Here is a 20,379-nt window from a genome sequence, read left to right as displayed (position 1 = left end):
CTCTCCTTTCTTTGTTCTTTTCGATGCGATTGTGCATCTTAAAGTATATTTTTTTTAAGATTAAATTATATAATTGGTCCTCCTACTTTTATTGAAATTATAAAGAGGTTTGTTATGGTACTCAAAAGAATAAAGATATTATCTCATTATTAATTATTAAAATAGATTAAATAATTAAATTTAAATTAGAAAATAAAAATTTTTAAATTATTTTAAAATTATTAAAAAATAATTAGATAAAAATTAAATACCAAACAAAAAATACTATAAAATTAACTAATTATAAATTGGTTTTTAAATTTAAAAAATTTGTAATTGTGTTCTTAAACAAAATCTAATACTAAACCTTTAAAAAAAGGATATCAGTCAGTAGAATATTGATCTGTCTTTAAAAAAGGCATAAGAATTACTGAATTAGATTTAGTATTTTTTATTCTGCAGACTTACTTTATTTGTGTATCCTCATTCCAACCATTCATTTATTTCATGTTTAATTCTGTTTACCTTTTTATCCGTTTTTATTTGTACTAGTGTATGAACCCGTGCTCAGCACGGAAAAATTTATAAAAATAAAAAAAAATTATATGTTTAGATATTTTAAAAAAAAAACATAAAATAATTATTATGTTAAGAAATTTATAAAATTATTCTCAAAATTAAAGTTTAACTCAAAAATAGTGAGTAATAATTATTTTACACTTTTTTAAGTAAAATAATTATACATTGGTACAGAATTTAAAATAAAATTAAAATATTTATATTAAAATCTTATTTTTTCAAAGACTTCTCCATAAACAACATTGATAGTTAAATTTATAGACATTCCTACGTGATTCATAAGTAAAACTTTTAAATATTTCTTACTCTTAACTCTTGAAAGTGCCACATATAGTTGGCCATGTGTAAAAACTGGTTTGAGCAAGTACAATCTAACATGAGATAAAGTTTGTCCCTGAGACTTATTAATTATCATGGCAAACGATACTATTATGAAAAACTGTCTTCGTTGGAATCTAACTGGGACGGTTTCATTTGTTGGTACCATATTCATTTTTGGAGTCAAAGCAATATGACCAACATTGTTATCCGTTAAGACTTCACATTCTATGACATGATTTCCAAGTTTCCTAACTTGTAGCCATGTACCATTACAAATATCACTGGATTGGTCAATATTCCTCAGTAACATCACCGGATCACCAACCTTGAGTATTAATTTATATGGAGGCAAACCAGAACAATTTATGCTATTCAGTAATTCAAGATCTAAATTTTGTGCAGACATCCGATTTTTATCCCTAGTGTATGTTCCCGTGTCCTACACGGGATAATACATAAAATTATATAAAAATTTTTATTAAAATTTAAATAAAAAATATACATAGTAATTATTATTATAAATATTTTACAACTTAAAAATATTAAAAATAATTAATATTTATTTTAATCAATTTAAATTTATTGAATGGTCATTTCATTTGCCCGCTTAAGCAAGTATTTGGAGTTCGAATCTCGCCTTGTGTATCACAATCCATTAGTTAGCGACAGACCCTTAATAAATAGAACATCAATATGTGGTGGATTAATTATCGACTTGCCAAGTTAAAAAATCTGTAGAAAAAATTGTATTTGTCTTTAAAATAGATTAATTTTTCATTAATAGAAATACTTATGAATTTTTGTCTTTGTTGAAATTTTCTTGGGACAATTTTATTTATTACTATCGTATTCATTCTTGAAATCAAAACAATATGATCAACATTGTTACTTGTTAAAACTTCACATTTTATGAAATAATTTTTAAATTTTCAAATTCATAAACTTATGTCATTACAAAAGTTATTAGATCGATTAATATTTTTTGGAAATATGGTGTATCGAAACACCATCGTTGAGTATTAGTTAGTGTGAAAAGAAACCGATAACAACTTTTGTTATTTAATATATAATTTATTCTATTGAAAAATAAATTAATATTTTCTAAACTTGTAAATACATTTTCTTCTAATTTCTTACACCATTTTATTTGCCAATATTTACTATTAAAAATAACAAATGACCATACTATCTTACAATATATGATGTACAAAGTAATTTCTTATCTTAAAATTAATTTTGGTTAGTGAGATAAAATGTAAAATATTTTTTTATTTTCTTACTCAAATTTAAATTTAAATTTAGAATTGATTAACAACTCATTATTTTTTTAATTTCAATAAAAATAAATTGGTTAGATGCAAAATATTCATCATTTAATAATTTCAATCATTTAAATTTTAATTACCAAAAATTAGATTAAAAATTAATTATAAACTTAATAATCGATTATATATATATACATATATATATATATTTTATAGTACGTAAATAATAATATCCAATGTATTGATTATTTATTTTTTTCGACAGAATTAATATATAATCTATTGAGAATTGATTTATTATCCAAATTTTTTTATAAATTTTTTAATATGTGAAAATAGTAATCTTATTTTTTTATTATTATTTAATAAATTCTTCTTAATTTTTTAATTATGTAATTAACTTAATTAATAATCTTTATTATTGCTTTTATACTAAAAAAATATCAATTTATACTATTTATATATTTTTTACTACTAATAAATAAATAAATATTTGCACTATTATACTTATTGTGCTAGATGATAACTTAAGTTATTTATTTTGTATGTTAAATTTATTAAATATTAAGATGAAAAATTAAAATTGTTCAATAAATTATATAAATAGTCATTACAGAAAAGAAAAAAAATTATATATCATATATAATAATCCTTGATATATATAGTGTCATGTATATATTAAAATTCTCTATTTTAATTATGTGAGTGATTATTGTTATTTTCACTTTTTTGTTACATTAGAAAATAATATTTAAAACTAAAAAATAGATAATTAATTTTTTTAATTTGAATTAAAAAATGTCTTGTAAATATATCTAACTTTTATATATACTAAGTGTTATAATATTAAATAGTATGGTATTTGCTATAACAATGACTCAAAATATTAATTTAAGATATGTTTGAACCTGGTAAGACCTCAATGTAAGCAAGATCAACTAAAATCTATTGTTAGGGTCCCAAATCTGACTTGAGTTCGTTACCTTAAAGACCCAATGCAGATGAAGTCCATGCGTTTCCTCTTAAATCGGCTCAAATTGGATCTCCGTTGCTAGTTAGATATGGTAATGAGAACTCAGGAGAGCGTGAGAAACCCACTTTTCATCCTTCATTCCTATTTAAAAAAAATGTCTCTGTTCTTTCTCCGTCATTGTAAGTTCCTATTTAATTACTCCTAAGAGAACGTAGATCTCTTCGGGTATCTATTAATATTCTTTGAAAATTTTTTAAAAAATTAACACAAAAAGACATAATATAATAAATCATAAAATAATCAATTCAATATAATTCAACACAATTTATAACATATTCGTTATGAAAAATAACATTTCAAAAGGAGAAAACATAAAAAAATCCAACATAATAACATAACATAATTTTTTAGGATGATACTGAGCGACATAGTGACGGACTTGATGAGAGGTAGAGAAAGTGAGTTAGAGAGAGAGAGGATCAAGACTGAGAATGAGTCTGAAAGAAAAAGAAAAAATTCAAATTGGAGGCAGAAATTAAGGTTACTAAATTCAAGAAATAGATTTACATATATATAAAATAGGATAAATTAATAATTTTATATTCGCGTATATTTAATAAGTTTCATGGGGCGGGTACTTATGTCCGTGCCCCTATTAGGAGTGGCAAATGGGAAAGTCCGCCCTGTCTTGCCAAAAGCCCGCCCCGCCTAGTAAAACGGTTCTGAATTTTTTCCCCGCCTACCTAATGGTAGGCTAGCGGGATCTCCTTTTTTTTATAAACCATTAAATATTAAATAATATATATAATTTCACAACAATTTCAATAAATTTATAATTTCTAAAAACATAAAAAAAATTATAATTTTTAAATTCACGCACATTAACGTCTTTATAATTATAAATATGTAATAAATATACTTATAAATCAATTTTTTTGAAACAAAATAATAAAATCAGCATTGTCCAAAGCAAAAAAATATTATCCAAAATATATAATTAAACATCTTCAAGTTTATAATCAATCAAACATAAACATAATCCAAAATATAACTTAAAACTCCTTCAATTATCATCTTCATCCTCTTGTAGATCAATAACATTATAAAAATTTGTAAAAAAATGTCTCTACCAAAATAAAAGCTTGGCCCAGCGGGAAAGCATGTCCCGTCCCGTCGAAATCCGCCAAATCCCGTGGATTAGGCGGTGCAGGGTAGGCGGGATTTTAAGTTTGGTGGTCATAAATTTTCAGCCCAACTCGCATTTTTTGGCGGGTTATGCGACCAACTCGACAGGTTTCGACCCGTTTGCCACTCCTAGTCCCCATCCATTTTCGCATGGCAGGTCGTGAGGATTTCGGGAGTCCCCATCTAGCTCCAAAACGCGAGTAATTCCTGCAAATACCCGTTTCGGCTGTTTTTGTGATCATCCTTATTGTTAGCATTCATTGGTTCATGACGTGGAGCTATTCTAGCCACTCAATAAATTCTCAGATAATCAAAGTCTAGGTTATATCATTTTTATAAAGTTACATGTATCCTTATTATAACAATATTAATAAAAGATAAATGGATAAACACTAAACTATTGTTTGGATATAAGATAAAAAAATAAGAGGAAAGAAAATGAAAAGAAATGTATATTTTTTGTGTGTGTTGTTTAGATGAAAAAAAAATGAATGAAAAGAAAATAGAGGAAAAAATTTCTTTTGCTTGAATGGAAGAAAAAGTAAGAAGAGAAAAAATCATAATAGAGAAAAATTATATTAATGTTTTTATATATTATATATAAATTATAATTCAAATGGTAACTCTGTATTTTTATCCATGTTTGCACTTTTGAATCAGTTTTTTTCGCAACTTTGAAGAAAAAAAATTTACGTGAGCTCCATATACACTTTTATGTTTTTCATTCAATTTCTTTGTTGAACCAAATAATGAAAAATTAATTTTTCCATCTATTTTCTTCTCCAGCATGTTATTCCTCTACAAATTCTTCTAATCTAAACAATGTATAAATATGTCATCTATTCTATTATATATAACAATAACTAATATCACATATTAGGCTAATTTATGTTAATAAACCAAAGTCACCCTAAAATTACCTGAATCCCCTAAACCCAATAACGTTATCTAATTGTCTCCATTTACATTTCCATATAAATCGAATATAATGAATTCGAATTAGGATAATAAATAGTAAATCTAATTTATATTTAATAATTTACTCTAACTTATGGTAAAAATGTAAAATTTGATGCCAAAAAAAATAAAATGACATACATTTTTTACTAACGAACAAAAAATATATTTTTTTATTTTTTATACACGTATCTATCTTTTTAAGTTATACATTTTGATTTATATAAATTAATGATAATTAAATGTACAAAAAAATACTAATTAATAAAAAAATAAAATTTAAGATAAACATGTCCTGAACAAATTGAAATAAAATAAAGACTTTTAATTATGATCATTAATTATAATTACATATATTTACTTCAAGATTTATACTTCAAAAACACACTTATTAATATTTTGTATTTTTATTTTTTAATTTTATACTATCACAAACATTAGTTACTCTCCAATAATGACAATACTTTTAAAAAAATAAACATAACTAAATGATTTTAAAATTATATAATAATTTTTAATATAACAAAAAAATATACAATTACCTAAAATATAATATTTGTGTAGTAACTGAAATTTAATTGTCAATATAAAGTAATATACAATATCATTTCGTAATCAAATAAGTGTTTAATCAAAGAATTTAATATTTATATAATAATATGACAAAATAAATTAAAGTTTGAGTTTAATCATAGCAAGCGTTCAAGTTTAAATTTTTATAAATTAATTTATTTGTGTTAAAGTGAATTGCGTAATAAAAAATTCATAAAAATTTCATATATTGAAGTAGACAACAATTTATTTATAAATACAAAAAGTGTATTGAATAAGTAAGAAATTATTTTATTTTAATTTGGTCCATAATTCACATGATTCAAATTTAGTTCAATATATATAATTTGATTTGATTTGATTTAATAATTAGTTGAAAATATCTCAGTTGCCTATTTTATTCATAGATTTATTATTTTAATGACTAATAAATTAATCAAATTAATTAATTAGTACACACAATAAATTTGGATTAATAAATTAAAAGAATAAATTAAAAATACTAACAAATATTAAAATAAATAAATTAAAAAATACTACCAAATCAAATTGATATAAATTATAATAAATTATATAATATTTAAATATTTAATCAAATTAATTAGTTGATATAGTTAATTTATCGTAATAACTTATAGTTAATGGGTTAAAAGAAATAAATCGAAAAACATTCTTAGAAACATGCTATGTCAGCTTCATCATTAAGTACAAAAATCCAATTTTTATATAATAGAATAGATAAATTTAAATGTATAATATTATTCTTATTAAAATTATCTAATTATATTTATACAACTTAAACTTTTAGAGAAAATTATGAATGACATCTTATTGGTCAAAAAACTTATTAATGACTCTAGAGTCTAAATAATTTGATGTGAATTTCTTTTTATTTTTTACATTAACTTTAGATTAAAAAAATTAATTCTGACATATAATTAAAAACTTAAAATGCAATTAATAAAATTTTTTTATCTATAATTATTAATGAGATGTAATCTAGATATAATGAGAAATAAATCATATAAATAGAGATTTTGCATAATAGATAGAGTTAAATTCAAGGATAACGATGTTTTTTAATTAATTTTTTTAATTTATTCAATTACAATAATAATAATAATAATAATAATAATATATTTGTCTAACTTAATTTAACTTTTTCGTACACAATTTTTAATCTATTTTATATTCATTTACATTAAAAAAAAAGAAAGAAATAAAGGATATACAATCTTTAACACGGTACTCTTTTAGGTATTTAGAAATCTAGAACAAAAAAAATCCTTGAAAAACTAAATAGCCACCTAATTTTTCTTGCCCTCAATTCTGTGACCTTACTCCCAAAAACCCAGAAGAATAAAATATTGCTTGACTTGCTTTCGAATGCAGTAGAGAAGAACATGCAACTTCCATCTCGTCGCTGTTATTCCACCTGCCCAGTCACTACCATTGTTGTGTCTATTCCGCCACCGTATGCGTTGCTATGCGTCATCCAATTTAATGAATTTAATTAGAATAAACAATAAATTATTTATTTTATTTTAGACTTCATAAATAATGAAAAAATCAATTCACTGATACAATGAATTACAATTAACGTAGTCTAATTAATTAAGTAATATAAATTATAATAAATTATATTAATATTTAAATATCCAATCAAATCAATTAGTTGATATAATTAAGTCATTGTAATAAATTGTATTGAATGAGTTAAAATAATTAAATCAGAAAACACTCTGTGGAGCATGCTATGTCAACTCCATCATTAAGTGTAGAAACTCAATTTTTATATAATAGAATAGATAAATAAAATAAATAAGTAAGTAAGTATTTGCACTATTATACTTCTTGTTCTACATAATGACTTAAGATATTTGTTTTGTATGTTAAATAATATAAATAATATTTTGTATCTTATATTCATTAAATATTGATATTAAGAGGAGAAAATTATGTAATAAATTTTATAAATAGTAATTATAAAAATAATTAATTATTTATTATAAAGATGTCAAAAAGAATCTAATATATAAAGATGTGAATTGTAAAAATAGAGGGGTACATATATAAAGAAGAATAGCATGCATGCATAAACGTTTTTTAACTATATCATAATTTGCTGTAGCTATACAATGAATTCAACGGCAGTGCTCCAAAAGTTTGCATCGGTGCACCTCGAGCACATGACTTGATTTCTTAAGCCGCAAGTATGCCGAGCACATTGTCATCCAATTCCATCAGCAACGATAAGGCTTAAATTGAGATATTTTTGAGTTATAAACAAACAATCAACGAAATATTATTCATCTATACCTTTTCATTTATCCATAAAAGAAATTTTACATAAAAAAAAAGAAGAAAAGAAGAGTTGAAATAGCAAGAGCGATAAAAATGATGATTCTTATCATTTTGTTTGGTTGTCTATATATAGAAGACCAGAAAATCATAATTATCTAATAAAATTAATTTGTATTTATTGTATTTAATTTGAATAAGCAAGAAATGATCATATTTTAGTTTAGTATTTAATTCACATGATTTGAATTTGACTCAATACATATAATTTAATTTGATTTAATTATTAGTTAAAAATATCTCATTTGCTTATTTTATTTATAGATTTATTATTTTAATTATTAATAATTTAATCAAATCAATTAATTAATATACATAATTTATACCTAATTTGATTTAATAAATTAAAAAATACTACCAAAATATTAAAAGAAAAAAATTAGAAAATACTATTAAAATAAATTGATATAAATTATAATAATTATGTAATATTTAAATATCTAATCAAATCAATTAGTTGATATAATTAATCTCATAATAGATTATATTTAATGAGTTAAAAGAAATAAATCGAAAAACACTCTCCGAAGCATGTTACGTCAACTCCACCATTAAGTGTAGAAATTCGATTTTTATATAATAGAATAGACGTTAATTCATATATAGTATATAAACAAATTTAATTAGAATAAATAATAATTTATTTATTTTATTTTAGACTTTATAAATGAAAAGATTAATTCACTAATATAACGAATTATAATTAATGTAGTATAATTAATTAAGTAATATAAATTATAATAAATTATATTAAGAAAAGAAATATTTAAATATCTAATCAAATCAATTAGTTGATATAATTAAGTCAGTGTAATAAATTGTATTGAATGGGTTAAAATAATTAAATCAGGAAACACTCTCTGAAGCATGCCACGTCAGCTTCATCATTAAATGCAGATATTCGATTTTTATATAATAGAATAGATTTGTTTCTTTTGCTTAAAGATCCGTATTATTTCCTATTGCATTTATGAACTCCATGTAACGATCATTTATAATGTATTTTGTAATTATTGTCACATGGATCTAGGACTTTTATATATATATATATATATATATATATATATATACATACGAGAAGTGTTACACGGTCAAGTCATTTTAGTTTATAAGTTATATAAATTAGACTAAAGTCCAATTTGAGTAAATAACTTAATTAAATCACTTTTGAAGAAATAGTTTAAACAATAAATACTTATATTAAAAATAACTTATAAATAAATTATTTTGTATTTGGTTTTTTAGTACTAAAAGTAATTATTTTAAGAGAAAAATGATAAAAAGCTTTTTATTATGAGAGAAGTCATTTTTTTAACTTCTCCTTAAGCACTAAAATAGCTTTTTAGAAAGTTACAATTTTGTTTTGAAAATTATACCAAACATTAATACTACACCTTTTTATAAATTAAAAGTTAAAAAAAGTCACTTATGAACCTATTCAAACGGACCTTAAATCTAACAAAAATGACGCTCACCCATACGAGCTATTAACATGCACGCTAGTCAACAGTTTTCATAACGCGCTTTGTGTTCCTCCTCCTCCTCCTCCTTCTTATTTGTGTTTCTCCTCCTTTTTCTTCGCGTATTTCATCTTCATCATCATGGTTTTTTTTATTATTGTTGTTGTTGCATTTTTTTCCTCCTCCTCTTTCTATTGATTTTGCAATATTATATATATTTTTTTCTTTGTTTGATTTTTTCCTCTCAGAAAGAATTATGAAAATATGAAATAAGAAGATAAAGAAGAAGAAGAAGAAGCAGAAGATAAGGAGGAGGAAGAGGAAGAGTTTTGAATTATACAAAACTTATTAGCATACATACACCAAAAATTCTTAAAGAATACACCCAAATACCTTCGTGTTACACCCAAATTTGCTGCAAATACAGAAATGTGTTTCTTCTAATGTTGTATTTTTTTCTTCTTCTTCTTTTCCTTATTTCTTTCTTTCTTTTAGTTGAACCAATGTAAGTTCATCCTATTTCAAGTGATTTTGTATCATTATGTATTTCTTCTTTTTCTTTGTTTGATTTTTCTATTTTTATTCTTATTAAAAGAGTAAAACAAGAAATTTGAGAAGATAAAACAAGAAAAAAAGATGAATAAGAAAAAAAAGAAGATGATGATGATGATGATAATGAAAAAGAAGAAGAAGAAGCAGCAGCAGAAGATGAGGAGGATGGAGAAGAAGAGTTTTGAATTATGCAGAATTTATGAGCACACATATACCAAAAATTCTTAAAGAATACACCCAAATATCTTCGTGTTACACCGAAATACAGAAAAATATTTTCTTTAATGCAGAACTTTTACATTACATTCAATTTAACCATCAACGATGAACAATAATTTTCACAAATAAAAACAACATTATTCACCTACAAAATCATAAACTACTAATGAAAATATTAACTAGAATCGAACCACACCTCGGCCACTTGATTGGATTCAAAATAATCAATTTCATTTTGGTTCAATTGACAATCTAAACTTGAACTATTCATTATCTTCAACAACGAGATAATTGATGATGGAAGAGAAGGAAAAAAAGGAAGAAGGAGAAGAAATTGTAATGAAAAAAGAAGGAGGAAGAAGAGGAGGAGGTGGTGTTGGTGAGAGAGTAAAACAAGAAGAAATTTGAGAAGATAAAACAAAAAGAAAAAGATGAATAAGAAAAAAAAGAAGAAAATGGTGATGATGATGAAAAAAGAAGCAGCAAAAGATGAGAAGGATGGAGAAAAAGAGTTTTGAATTATGCAAAACTTATCAGCACATATACACCAAAAATTCTTAAAGAATACACCCAAATATCTTCGTGTTACACCCAAATTTACTGCAAATACAGAAAAGTATTTCCTCTAATGCTGCATTTTTCTTCTTTTTTTTCCTTATTTCTTTCTTTCTTTTAGTTGAATGAATATAATTTCATCCTCTTCCAAGTAATTTTGTACCATGATGTGTTTCTTCTTCTTCTTTGTTTGATTTTTTTGTTTTTATTCTTGTTAAAAGAGTAAAATAAGAAGAAACTTGAGAAGATAAAATAAGAAAAAAAAAGATGAATATGAAAAAAAAAAGATGATGACGATGAAGAAAAAAAAAGAAGAAGAAGCAGCAGAAGATGAGGAGGAGGGAGAAGATGAGTTTTGAATTATGCAAAATTTATCAACACACGTATACAAAAAATTCTTAAAGAATACACCCAAATATCTTCTTGTTACACCCAAATTTGCTGCAAATACAAAAAAATATTTTCTTTAATACAGAACTTTTACATTACATTCAATTCAAACCATCAACGATGAAACATTATTCACCTACAGAATCATAAACTTCTAACGAAAAAATTAACTATAATCGAACCACACCTCAGCTACTTGATTGGATTAAAAACAATAATCAATTTTGTTTTGGTTCAATTGGTAATCTGAACTTGAATTATTCACTATCTCCAACAATGAGATAAGAAGGAGAAGGAAGAAAAGGAAGAAAGAAAAGAAATTCCAATAAAAAAAAGGAGGAGGAGGAAGATGTGGTGTTGGTGACGACGATAACAAAAGAACGTGCGCGCGTTGATTGAAATCTGTTAAATTAAGAGGTGCGTGAAATGTCATGCGTAAGATCTGTGCCTGAGAGTGATTTAGAAAAAAAAAACTTATATGGACTTGTATAATAAAATAACTTGTATGTGGTTATATATATATATATATATATATATATATATATATATATATATATAGCCTACCTTTTTAACTTGAGCCTAATCTTCTATTTTGTCACATGCGTAATTTCAATTAATATTTTTTTTATAATTTTTTTTTGAAGAATCAACATGTATCTTTTCTATCTCCTACGATAATCGTAATTTCATTATGTACCGTACCTTCTGAGTTTAAGTTTATTTGGTGACATCTCGGTCTTCACTTTTCAATTTAATGCCATGAGATGTCATTATTATAACATGGTTTGCTTATCCTTGCTACACTTAAATAAATATGCATACATTCTTTAAAATTGTCATCTTCTCCTCCTATTTATTGATTTTTGTCTTTCTATATGTGTCAAGAATGTATGATAACTACTTTCAGGCTCTTTCTTTTTTTTTGGAAATTAATTCTGGTATGATTATATACTATCATTCAGTTGATCTCATATATTGTTTTTAATTTTTAAAATAGTTGTATTTATTTTTTAGTTTTATTTTTGTGTCACCCGTGATTCTCATTTATATATTTTTTTTCTTTATGTCATGGTATAAGTTCAAGACGTTGGAGAAATTCTTGCATTATTCTGTAGGAGCTTTAAGGACGTTATCTCTAATTTTTTGTTGTTCATCGATACTAATGGTGATGGAATCGACATAACAATTCAAAAAGGAGATCGTACTGCCATAATTATTCAAGGTTATAAGCAGCTATTGGAGAGATATCATCTTGACCATGGTGATTGGTTAAAGGTGAAATACGTTGGTTGTGACAAATTTCTTATTGATCAAGCAATGACCACAACATATACGTAGTTTCTAATTATATAGTCTCAATAAAGTCTTTATTGGATAAGAAGAAACTTTTCGTCGACGACATCAATGTGGACTCAACTGCCATGCATCTGGATTAGTTGATGGGGACTTATACGTTCTTTCAATTAGTGTAGCCCATGCATCTCGAAAGTGTTAGAAACAAGAGAGTTATTTGAAGAGTGTAAGTCTGTGAAAAATGTACAATACATAGGGGTATTATAAGAGTTAGAAGAATCAAAGTAATAAAAGCATACAATCTTACAATTAATATACAGATATTCTATATAAATATAAACGATACTAATTGATCTAAATTGATTCTAATTATTCTTTAACATCCCCCCTCAAACTCAAGTGGAGATAAGGATACCATCTTGAGTTTGGATATTAGAGTCCGAAAACGAGTACGATGATGAGCCTTCGTGAAGATATCAATATTTTGATCCAGAGTTCTAACAACGACGAGACGAAAAGCATCAATAAGGAGACATTGCCAAACAAAATGACAATCAATCTCAATGTGTTTGATGCGTTCATGAAACACATTATTGTCGCAATCTGAATATCACTGTGATTGTCACAAAAAACATCGGTTGGGGATGACTGAGGAGCACCCAAATCTGTAAGAAGCCAATGAATCGAGATAACCTCAGCAGTGGTGTCAGCGAGAGCACGGTATTTAACTTCTGTGCTTGATTGAGCAGTGAACGTTTGCTTCTTAGCTCGCAAAGAAATGAAAGCGTCACAAAAAAATAAACAATAACCAGTAGTAGTAGAACGACGATCAGTGGGATCACCAGCCCAATCAGCATCTAAGTACGCCTGAAGGGATAAAGATGAATGGACAGAAAAATAAAAGCCATGAAATAAGGTGCCTTTGATGTAGCCAAGAATGCGAAGAACTACCGCATAGTGACTAGTACGAGGAACTGACAAGAATTGGCTAAGAACATGAACTGGATAAGTGACATCTGGTCAGGTGACAGTCAAGTAGACGAGACCCCCAACTAACTGTCGATAAAGAGTGAGATTATCCAAAACAGTACCATCCATAGGGGTAAATCGAGCATTAGGCTCAAGGGGAATAAACTCAGTGCAATTATCTGTAATCCCGACGTGAGTAAGAAGATCTAAAGCATACTTAGCTTGAGACAAAAGAGTTATCTGAAGAGTGTATTATTCAGTCTGTGAAAAAGGTACAATACATAGGAGTATATATAGGAGTCAGAAGAATCAAAGTAATAAAAACATACAATCCTACAATTAATATACAGATATTCTATATAAATATAAACGATACTAATTGATCTAAATTGATTATGATTATTCTTTAATAGAAAGCACCTTCTCATGATATGATTATATCCTTTGATTAGCCTTCATTTGAAAATCATCTATTGATGTCTTTAACAAATGTGAAACCAAGTTTCTTTCATTAATCAGAATTATTTGTTTTTCATGCAAACTTTAAGATTTTTCTAATCATCTCATGAACTCTTTTTTCAGAGATTTAGCCAATCAGGATATACCCAAAACTCTATGTATAGAGGTAGTAGATGACTAGATGAGAATAATATTATATCGTTAGAAGACATCCATGTTGCATTGAACCATTTGAAAGTAAAGGTGACTAACCAGTGACGAATCCAGCAATTTTAAGTTGTAGAAGAAAACATATAGCACATAAATAACAAAAAAATCGTATAAACATAACAAAGCATATAAAAATAAATAACATAAAAATATTGAATATTAAATAATTTTTTTATTCATTATCAATATTGATATATTAATAAGTAATAACATAGTTATTAATTCATTTTATTATAAATTGAATAATAATAATAATAATAATAATAATAATAATAATAATAATAATAATAATAATAATAATAAAGTTTGATAAAAAAAACTCAAAGATATAAACTTCAACTAAATAAATTTATTAATTTATAATGCTATGATAATGATTTTTTTATTTTTTATTAATTTGATTTAATATATATTTTTATCTTATACTTTTAGATATAAATTAGAGTTTAATTTTGTTATACTACTAGTGTAAAATATTTTATACAATTATTCAATTAAGTCTATTTTTTTGGATGATCATTTATACGACCGATGTAAAAAGTAGTTATTTTTTATGACATGACATTACGTAATTGGATGTACGTAAAAATTTATTTACATTGATAATATATCAAAATTTAATTCTAAAATTAGAATATACATATATATATAATAAAAGAATTTGCTAACTTGTACTCAAAGAAAACATGTTAAGAGTATAATAATAAAAGAATTTTAAATTTTTAATATATTTAATATGTTAAAAATATAAGAACAAAAATAATTTTTTAATATTTTTTGTCAAACCTTTTTTATTGTATTTCCAAAATATACCCTTATAGTATACGTCAACAAAATTCTTGAAATATTTTGACACAAAAGTTGATGAGTAGTTTTTTAAATGTGGGACAAATACAATTTTTTAATGGGAGCATATATATATTTATATATATACTTTCATATTTTTTTAAAATAGTAGTGGGACATTTGTCCCCACAAATGAATAAGTTGATCCGTCTATATTGCTAACAATAATTCGAATCCATTATCAGGTAACATCTTTTCATCCATTCTATCATATACAACTCTTTTGGTTTATTCTATTATTAAGGTTGTTATATCTTACTAGGTCGAATGGTATGTATTTTGATGAATTCTTCATCTCAATTTTGGTCTAAAACTCTAATTTTCATGCTATTCTGGGGCTTACCTAGAACTAGATGGTGGTTGGGCTTGTTTGTGAGGCCCAAGCGTTAGAGGAGGGTGGTCTCCGACTTGGTTTACGTCTGGGAGCCTCCGTCCGACTTGTGTGTATGAAAGAATAGGGGGTGGTACCTGCAAAGACACTCCGATGCCTAAGTCAGCATGGGGTTAAGCAGGTTTAGAATGTATTGAAACTTAGAGATACCTGAGGAGTGTCACGGTATTTATAGTGGTGATCCAATAACCACCGTTGGAGTAGTGCCACCTTTTTATGTGGACAACCGTCCCTTTATCTAGGGATTGTTGGGATATGACTTTTAGAAGTGGGTTGAGAGATTTTAGGGGCAATTACTTATTTGAATAAGTGTTATCTGCCAGCTATCTCTTGAGCCCGACTTCTTTGAAAAGAAGTCTGTGTTGAGTCCGACTTCTTTTGAAAAGGTCGGGTGGGGAGGCCAATTTTTGGATTGGGCCTTTTAGTTTATTTGGACCTGGACCCTAGTGTTGGGTCAGGGTAGGAACAGTGTCCCTGTTTGAGTCCGAGCTTTCATGAGGTCGAGCTCAAGCATTCGGATTTTCCTTTATAAATTCAGAGATTTCAACCTCATTATAGTCTGACTTATAAAAGACGTCGGATTTTCTTCGTAAGCTCTTAGAGGAAGTTGAATTTTATTTGTAGACTTGAATCCCCAGAAGAGGTCAGATTTTCTTCATAAGCTTGGATCCTTAGAAGATGTCGGATTTTTCTTTTTAAGCTTGGAAAGAGGTCGGACTTTCTTTCTAAGCTTGGAGGTTTTCGACCTCATTGTAGACTGATCTTTAAAAGAAGTCAAAATTTCTTTCTGGTAATCTTCAAGATTTTCGACCTCATTGCAGAGTTGATCATGAAAGAGGTCGGATTTTTTCACAGACTCCAAAAAGAGGTCGAATTTTTCCCTTGTCGGCTCTAAAGAGGTCGGATTCTTCTTAGCAAATGAGGTTTTAGACCTCATTTGTAGAGTTTAATCTTTAAAAGAGGTCGGACTTTCTTCGTGGGATCTAAAAGAAGTCGGATTTTTCTTTATTAGTCTCGAGATTTTTTGACCTTATTGTAGAGTCTGACCTTTAAAAGAGGTCAGACTTTTCCTTCATGAACTTTGCAAGAGGTCGAATTTTCTTTGTGAGCTCCAAGCTTATCTGACCTTGTTGTAAAGTCTGACCTTTAAAAGAGGTCGGACTTTTCTTCATGAGCTCTCTAAAAGATGTTGGATTTTCTTTATAAGCTCCCAGCTCATCCGACGTTGTTGTAAAGTCGGACCTTAAAAGAGGTCGGACTTTTCTTTATGAGCTCTCTAAAAGAGGTCAGATTTTCTTTGTAAGCTCCCAGCTCATCCGACGTTGTTGTAAAGTCGGACCTTTAAAAGAGGTCGGACTTTTCTTTATGAGCTCTCTAAAAGAGGTCGAATTTTCTTTGTAAGCTTCCAGCTCAGCCGACCTTGTTGTAAAGTCGGACCTTTAAAAGAGGTCGGACTTTTCTTTATAAGCTCTCTAAAGAGGTCGGATTTTCTTTGTACAGCTTTTTCCGACCTGGTGGACTTCTTTGAAGTTACTGAGATAGTTATGTGGATCAGTAGATCCATCGTAGGGATCCATGTTGGAATGTTGAGAATTTTTTGGAACCTTTGCACGCATGACCTCTTTAGAAAAAAGATCATCCCCTCCAATGAAGACTGGGCCTTTGTCACCCCGACTTTCTTTGTCTTTTGGATCGGATTCCAGTTTTCTTCCTGGAAGACATCCATCTTTATTGGTGTGCAAACGACATCAAATTCTACCACAGGATTATTTCTTTCCATATTCATTGGCAGTGATGTAATTTGTGAGCAACCAACGAAAGATGTGCCATGTGAATTTTTCGTGTTATTCACTGCTCTGTTGTAATTGATATGTGAATCCAATGAATAAAAAACTGGATTCATCAATCTATTATCGGATTGGGTTGCATTCAAATTGGCTGATGCTGCATTTTTTGGCATAAATTGAGAAGAATGGTCTCGTTGCTTTTATCAACAATGTTTTCCATTCCTTCTTCAATTACTGACCAATATGAGACATTTTATTTATTTATAAAACCTGTGTATTTGGAAGATGCAACTGCTCCATTATCATGAGTAGGTATCATGATTTTTTTTCTGAGGTTGTAAGTCGGCACAAATGTTGTTATCCATTCTATTCCACGAAGAGGTTGGGATTAGTCACGTTCCCTTTTCCTCTTTTTTTTTTTAGAATAAATAACCATTTGTACCCATGAGAGATGAAAATGCTGACATTTGTACCCATGAAAGTTTGAAACTAATCTTGTACCCATGATAGATGCTGTCCGTGTGACAAAAGTGCCCTAACTTAGATCTGAGTTTGGTTCGTGGGTTTCCAAACCTACGTGGCACTTCCACCTCCCCAAGCCACATCTGAGCCAACCATTCACCATCATCATCTTCATCTTCTTCATCATCATGCCCATCCATCACTGTCTCTTCCCAACCACCATAACCTCCACTCGCCTTTGGGAACAGAAAGAACCTTTTGGAACCAATCAACCTCACCCCACAGTTCACCATTCTTCTTGCTAACTTGAATCTCAGCACACCAAATGTTCATGTCTTTCCCATTCCCACCACCACACTCCCACACCACAACCAACTTCCCACCCAAATCAGCCATGGTAGCACCACACAGAAACCGAGGCAACCCCTTATGCAACCCCTTCAGCTCTTTCCATACCCCACTCTTCACATCGAACCCTTTAATATTCCCCAAGTAATCGTAGCAATAAAGAATATCATCCACCACGCATGCCCTCCCTCGCCACCCAAGGTCCAGCTCCGTTCCCACGCTCTCCCAAGCGCCTCATCGGGGATCCAATGCGATGCCGCCGTGATCCGCCATGGCGTACACCTTGCCGTCCACCACGGCGCTTGCGTGCATCCACTTCTCCCGAACCTCCGCGGGGCTCGCCACGTGCTCCCATTTCTCAGAGGCGGGGTCAAGAACCTCCGCCCAATTGGCCGACCTGGTCCAATTGTCGGCGATACAGCTTCTGATGACGTAAATCTTTCCGTCGACGACTCCTGTAGCGGCGAACTCGTGGCCGACGCGCATGGAGGGTCCACGTCGCCATCGGTGGAAGCGACAGTCGAGGAGCCAGATGTGAGAGGAGGGAACATCGTTAATGGAGCCGCTAATGACGTAGATGGTGGAACCGAGAACGGCGTAGGCAGAGCCGATAGCGGGGGAGAAGGTTGGGTGTCGCAGCTGTTTGGTGGCAGACGAGAGGAGACCCAGGAATAGAGAAGGTGGTCGCTGCCGCTCTGGGCTTTGGTGGAGAGGGGGAGCTGGCACTGTGGTTTCTGGGCTCAGCGAAGGTGAGAAGATGGGAAGAAGAAGAGTAAGGGGCGCGACGGTGTGGGTTGTCGCCGGAGATTGTGGTGAAGGGAGGTGGCTGTGGCGGTGCTGAGGTGATGGTGATGGAGGTTATGGTGGCTGGGAAGAGACAGTGATGGATGGGGATGATGGTGAAGAAGATGAAGATGATGACGGTGAATGGTTGGCTCATATATGGCTTTCGGGGGTGGGGGTTGGGAGTGCCACGTAGGTTCGAAAACCCACGAACCAAGCTCAGATCCAAGTCAGGGCATTTTTGTCACACGGACAGCATCTATTATGGGTACAAGATTAGTTTCGAGCTTTTATGGGTACAAATGTCATCGTTTTCATCTCTCATGGGTATAAATAGTCATTTATTCTTTTTTTACGTAACTTCTTTTGCCAATTGAATTTTTTGAATTGAAAATTATTTTATTCAATTGGCTTTCAAGTTCGTTTTTTTTTTCACGTAATTTGTTTTGCCAATTGAATTTTCTGAATTAAAAATTCTTTTATTCAATTGGCTTTTGAGTTCGTCTTGGTTCACGTAATTTCTTTTGCCAATTGAATTTTCTGAATTGAAAATTCTTTTATTCAATTGGCTTTCGAGTTCGTCTTGGTTTGCCTTCTACAATGGCCTTGGGATGGTGCTTTCGTCTCTTTTTGTTTGATTTAATCCAATTTAACTGTAGAAGTAGAATCATCATCCCTATTTGATATCTTCTCTCCATTGGGAGAAGTTTTTATGGGATTTCTGGTATCCATGGAAACTGTATTCCAACTTCTTTTTAACATGCTTGCATCTTATTCATGTCGAGAGGTTGTCCGACCATCTTGTTGCTCATCCGCCATTATCAAGGATTGAGCTCCAGGTCCCCGACAACGGCGCCAATGTTCCGGGGCTTACCTAGAACCGGATGGTGGTTGGGCTTGTTTGTGAGGCCCAAGCGCTAGAGGAGGGTGGTCTCCGACTTGGTTTACGTCTGGGAGCCTCCGTCCGACTTGTGTGTATGAAAGAATGGGGGGTGGTACCTGCAAAGACACTCCGATGCCTAAGTCAGCATGGGGTTAAGCAGGTTTAGAATGTATTGGAACTTAGAGATACCTGAGGAGTGTCACGGTATTTATAGTGGTGATCTAATAACCACCGTTGGAGTAGTGCCACCTTTTTAGGTGGATAACCGTCCCTTTATCTAGGGATTGTTGGGATATGACTTCTTGAAGTGAGTTGAGAGATTTTAGGGGCAATTACTTATTTGAATAAGTGTTATCTGCCAGCTATCTCTTGAGCCTGACTTCTTTGAAAAGAAGTCTGTGTTGAGTCTGACTTCTTTTGAAGAGGTCGGGTACATGGAGAGGCCAATCTTTGATTGGGCCTTTTAGTTTATTTGGACTTGGACCCTAGTGTTAGGTCAGGGTAAGAACACATGCTATCTAAGACATTTTGTTTCTTACGTTTTTATTTATCTTTAATTTATCAGCTACTGCCAGTCAAATTTACAACGAAAATTTTTCT

The 20,379-nt window shown here is 29.4% G+C and overlaps 1 pseudogene; it reads right to left on the bottom strand.

Annotated features, from left to right (window-relative positions):
* Positions 1 to 17,951: 17,951 nt before the first annotated feature.
* On the bottom strand, positions 17,952 to 19,205 carry LOC130945504 (F-box/kelch-repeat protein SKIP6-like; annotated as a pseudogene).
* Positions 19,206 to 20,379: the final 1,174 nt, after the last annotated feature.

The sequence above is a fragment of the Arachis stenosperma genome, chromosome 8 (genome assembly GCF_014773155.1).
Source record: "Arachis stenosperma cultivar V10309 chromosome 8, arast.V10309.gnm1.PFL2, whole genome shotgun sequence".
In the NCBI taxonomy this organism is placed as follows: Eukaryota; Viridiplantae; Streptophyta; class Magnoliopsida; order Fabales; family Fabaceae; genus Arachis; species Arachis stenosperma.
Note: the sequence above shows the minus strand (reverse complement) of the source record. Positions and strands in the feature narration are given on the sequence as shown.